Raw genomic sequence first — 6,000 nt, 5'->3', positions numbered from 1 at the left:
AACTTGCCTCCTGCATGAAACAAAAACTGCGTGTTTGTTTTCATCAGACTGGCTTTCTAGACTAATAAAAAGTTGCTATACAAGTCGTGCTTTTAACATAAGTCATTTAAGTTGAATGCTGTGGTCGTGACAATAACTTCTAATTCAGTATTTAAAGAAAAAATCCACGGCAGGTTTTTTTTACATTTTACTAGAATAACGGTGAAATAAAGGGAATAACATATGTTCTGTCTCAAAATATTTCATCCATTAACGTATTTTAGTCAACAGGACACTGAAGACTAGAGCTGATGCAAAAGCTGCAGAACAAGTCCATGAAGAAAATGGGGATTTGGAGGTCCGCCGAAGCTGCAGGCTTTGACAAAGCCATTACACCACTACAAATCAATCTGTTTTATTTGACAAACTTATACCAAAGTGAGTGAGATTTTTGTCATCATCTTGCAAAGCTACTAAAATGAGCCTTACTAGCAAGCCTTTGTGCTATGGCATAGTATCAGCTAGCACCTTTCTCCTTCTTTTGACAACAGAAAAAGGTATTACTGTTCCTGGTAGCAAGAGCTAAATGTATTCAGTGGTTAGGCTGAGACTACATATAGGATATGGCCTTGTGATACCTGCTGGGCTCAGGTGCCCTCCACTGCAGAGTCCCACCAGGGTCGCACGGCTCGGAACTTGCAGGATGTTGTTAAGCAACCTCTGCTAACATTCCATTGCTGTTGGTCAGGTAGGGTGTCCTCCTCTGCCTCTGCCTCTGCCTCTGCCTGTGCCAGTATGTCCTGTAATTATTGTTAATACACTGATTTAGGTAACGTGTGGGCCTTTGTCCTTCGCAGCCAAGCTGTTTAACCCGAGTCTTTTGGAAATAGATGCTTGTGGCCGTTTAAGACTTCCAGGTTGGAGAGTGTGTGTGTGTGTGTGTGTGAGGATGTATTTGGGAAGTGCTTCACGTGTAAAGAGTTTGGGCACAGCCAATGTTTAAATTGGCCCCCGGTGTCTTCATTTTGTGATTGCCAGCTGCAGAGAGATCTTCATACTAGAGCACCTTCTATGTCCGGGCTGGGTGGGTTTATGTGTTGTCTTGTGAACCAAAACACTCACTTTACGGTGTGACTTTCAGGAGATTTAACTTGCCCTCTAAATCGATTTTCTTAGCATCAGAAGCGCCTTCATTTTTCATTAACTTTTCTTGCATGCTTATGAATATTTGTCTAATGCTCGGTTGAGTTGAGATACTGAGGAAAGTTGGATACAGCCAAAGTGACGTAGTCCTAGTGTTTCTGCCTGTCTGTCCATGGCTTAATGACCTTTGTGAAGCCCAAATTGACCTTGTTTTCTGAAAAGTTTGTGAACTGGAACAGGAGCGGGATGGGGTTTTTTCCAGCATATACAGTCATGGGAAATCAACATGAAACTTAAATTACAGTTAAGAGAAGAATAAGCAACCTGTTGTCTGAGGAAGGCTGTGAACTAAACATGACTTAATGCTATCACGCAGAGCAACTTAAGCGCTATTAAAAACTGCTATAATTTCTTTCTGTTACATTACTATGATCTTCAGAATTCTTTTTTCCTACTAAATTAGATTCTTTTTTTTTTTTTTTACTGTGTTCAGTGAGAGGGGAAAATAAACCCGAAAACAGTGTCTGCAAATCCTCAATCGCTTGTTCTTAACTCTCTCTCTAAAAAAGTAAACATTTGACCTGATTTTTAAGTAGTGTTAAAAAACTTGGTTAAGCGTCAACGACTCTTACTTTGTGCATACTCTATTAAAATGTCATGCTGATTATGTGTACTGTTTTAACTATTTTTGTTTGTACTTGCCTATCTTTGTTCTTACATGTCAACTTTTTGTCGTAGTACTGCAGAAGCAGTCTTGCAAAAAATGGATGACATGGAGAAGATGCGTAGACGGCGAATGATGGAAGACCTTGGGGTGTTCCACGATGTAGGAGATACTAATCTATTTTACTCTTTTTGTATAAGTAGTGTATTCCACATAGGGAAATTATTTAGTTGCGATTTTAATTTGGCTGAAATAACTTATTCCAAAGAATAGTGTAGTCTACAATAACATTTGGTTTTGCTCTCTAATTATAGTTTAACATCTTACTGTTATGGTCACGCTACAGATACACTCGAAGGGTGGGTGGAGGAAAAATCTTCAGAAGACATGAAAAAGCAGTACTATGCTGAAATACATGTCTTATACTACACTTTCTGAATGGCCTTCTGATTTTTGAATGGAGGCTCTTTACAAACAGCTGTTTCAGGGCTTGGGTTTTCACTGCAAATCTTACTAAAAACTGAATTCGTCGATGTCTGATTTATCTGTGTTTGGTTTTGTGCCAGCCTGGCCTGTGAGCTTAAGAAGTCCTCTGTCCCTAGATGAACTGAGGTTAAAATTATATACAGCAATCATATTTCCTCTTAGTTTTGCTCAATAAATTAAGTGCTACTGTCCTTTTGAATGACAGGCACTTCATTTTTTAAACATCTTCATAGCCTGCTTTCACAGGTTTTTGCTTAGATCTAAATTACTTTTTCTTTTTTTTTTAATGAAACCAGAATTGTCCATAGTACTTTGTACCTCATGTCTCAAATGCCCATATGTGGGTTTTGGGGGTTTTTTTTACCTGCTAGAAATTGCTTTTTCCTGGGTTCTTGGATTATTAACCTGTGATTAATTGATACACTCGGTTTTGTATTTAAGTATTTAACTATCACATGTACAAAACCCTATTTTAGAGCAGAAATTCTTGTTATCAATCCTGGGTGCCAGAATGATGTTCCTGTTCTCCCGTACCTTAATTTAATCTTTTGTGTACATGGAGTGCTTTGATAATGTTACTGTATAGGCACTAAATATGCCCATGTCAGGTTTTCTGCATGTTTGTGACTGATCCTTCTTGTTTCTTTTATTTAGGAGAAGCTCGATATGTATGCACAAGGAAAGAAAGAAATCCAAAGAGCTGACAAAGAAATAGCTGATAATCAAGGTGGCATTGTAGGTTAGTTCTGGTTTAAATTTTTTTTACTATGCTCTAGCCAAGAGCCTTGTCTTAAACAATTGAGATGAGCTGAACTACTGAGTATTTTTCTTCTGTTAAAAGAATCTGTGTTGCTATTGACATTACAAGCCATAGTCACGGACTCTAGAGCTGCACTGTAGTGAGCTCAGAACAGGTATTCGGAGGAAAAAAAACCAGTGCTTGTCCAAAATGCCGACAGGATAAAAGGCAACAGATGGCTGTGGACGGGTGGGAATAGAGAGAAACGGACAGTATTCCTCAGAATGAGAAAGAGTGATCTTGCTGCAGCAGGAGCATGACAGTTTTCACGGTTTTGAGCAGCGCAGCAAGAATTTTCAGGAAGGCAGGCAGGCTGCCAGATGAATATGGAAAGCTCCTCCAGAGTGTGACGATCAGCAGGGGAGAAGATAGTGGTGTTCATTTTTGTGTTTAGCAGGTAGTCGGTGGGAGCTGCTGTCTGGGCCTGTAATTAGGAGCTGTCATCCCGGCACTCAGTGGGAAATAAGATGAGGAATAAGGTGAAATTGTAAAAGGCCATATTAACTTTCTGTTTGAAGTGAGGGGGAAGAACCTCTAAGGTTTTAAGGAGAAGGATAGTTGTGATTAAGGCAGTCAGTCCAACAATCCTTGTAGGAGATTTCTGGATGGAAGAGAATGGGGCGAGACTGTACTTAAGGATAGAAAAGGATGCGGCAGTAGTTGAGCTGATCAGTGTTAGGTTTTGTGACAGACCTCCTCTGCACACTCGCTCAGAGAGACAGCGGCAGGAGGGGGAGCCCGCATAACACCCTGCCGGGCTACTCCCAAGGCCATCAGTCCATCAAAGCCCTATCTGCACAAGCCCGGAGGAGCGCGTGGGTGTGCAATGGCAGACACCCAGATCAAAGCGAGGAGGAACAGCCACCCTGTCTGGGCCTCTCCCAGGGCTGTCCGTCCCATCAGAGCTCTCAGCCCCAGCATCCGGGCGGGAAACCTATCTGGAGGATTCATCGGGGGCAGCTCTGCATATCACCTTTTGGACTAGGGGGTTACTGCCCAGCAGTGGGGCATTTTGTGGGATGCAGGGGAAAAGCAGTTCACGCAGGACTTAAGGGATCTTAAGGGCAGGAACACGGGAGGCGTTCCGGTGACTTTGTGAGGAACAAGAGTAGGAAAATAGAGGGGCAAGGGGATAAAACGGGCCAGTCACATGTAAATAGTTTGCTGGTCAGTACTGCCTGTGCCCTGCGTCTGGTCACCTGTCTGACCATCAGACTATCAGAACTTGAACGAGAGGGGATTTATGCAATCTCCAGCGCGGGCGTTATCTTGTATGTGTTACACAGCCTGTGTACGACTTAACGACTGGCAACGGAGACCTACAAAAAGGTTCAAGCTAGATGTCCAGGTGTTAATGAGCACTGGGGTGATCTTGTTGCTAATCCCGATCAGGCCAGCGAACAGTCCGTGGCCTGTTTTTAGGCCTGTTGTTCAGCCTGTCATTAGTTCAGACCTAGCCTGTGGCTCCCGGGTGCGTACCTCGGTGACCAGACCTCCTCGTAGAGCAGTGAGAGAACACCTGGAGCCACAGCAGGAGTCCAGCGAGAGGCTGACTTCAAGAAGCCCAGGTAGAGCAAGGCATTACCAAAAAGAAACGACCAAGTGTGCCGAGGACATTTGACTGGTAAGGGAGGACAGCTGACTCATTTGGAGATCTAGTTAGGAGAATATCAAGTCAAGGCTTGAATAAGAGCAGCTTTAATACAAGGTACGGGCAGTCTAGAGGGAGGAACTGTATGGCTTGGTTCAAGTGTGTGGATCTCGAGGTGTTGGGCAGGAGAGACTTGTAGAAAGTAATTAGAAATAGTATGTTGAAAGGGAAATAAGAGTATGGGGCAGTTCATTTGTGGTCAAAGTGATAACTCTGGAATTTTAAATTGGGAAAAAACTAAAATATACTTTTAGAATGAAACGTGTGCCAAGAAGGAGTGAGGAAGGTGTGTTAGTATAAAGAAAGTGAGTGGAACAAGGGGAAGGACTCGAGGAGCAGAAAAGCTCGTGCCTTCGTGACAGGAGTGTTGGAGAACCATGGACTGGGGATAGTAGTGATGCCAAAATAATTTTTCACTTTTCCATGTGCTGTCTACGTTATCTTGTGTGACTTATCTTGCATTCAGAAAGCAGTGTGACATTTTAGGGGGAAGAAATAAAGCTTAGTGCTTTCCAAGGAATCAAGCGTACTTAATTTTAGTGAGCAGGGAGGTGAACAGAGCATGTACATTCCTCACCCGGTGTGTAGCTATTAATGTGAGAGGGTGTTACTAGGAACCTGCTAGGTAATTATACTCTGGGTTTTGCATTCTTACCATCCTTCATGAAAAAAACATGAAGTTACTTTGCAGAAGCTAGTGGCATAAACTGTATGCATTTGACATTATTTTCTGATTGGGGAAGTTCAAACCTGAGACTTGCCCATTATTGCTGACGTAATCTGTGGCAGAGCTAGGGCTTGGAGCTAGCTTACCATGCTTAGTCTTACCACTATAGAATATTAAAAACATTTCCTTGAAACGCTTTCTCAAAATAACAAGAAATGACTTTCTGAAATAGCGGTTTTCATAGGAGCTGCACCTTAGCTAAGCAAGATGACAGAATTGGTGTTAGTAAGGCTGATGAGAAGTCACCCAGCAATTTCAGCGAGCACAGAACAGTATCTATATGTACGCTCCTCTGTGTTTTGTAATTTCTGGAATGTCTCTTGCATAAATTGGTCGTAAGGTTTTGCCAGTTTTCAGATCTATCGTCATTAACATGAAGGTAATAGTAAAACCTATAGGCATCTGTGGAGTGCATTTTGAATTTAGTATCATTTGCAACAGTACTTAAACAGTTTAACGTTATGTCAATGTACAGTAGTTTCATCAGAAGAAAATGAAGAGAAAGATGATGGTGAAGACACTCGAAAGCGTTACGACTTTCGACAGAGGAA

Source organism: Grus americana, unplaced genomic scaffold (genome assembly GCF_028858705.1).
Source record: "Grus americana isolate bGruAme1 unplaced genomic scaffold, bGruAme1.mat scaffold_66, whole genome shotgun sequence".
Classification (NCBI taxonomy): domain Eukaryota; kingdom Metazoa; phylum Chordata; class Aves; order Gruiformes; family Gruidae; genus Grus; species Grus americana.
This window is presented reverse-complemented; position numbering follows the sequence as displayed.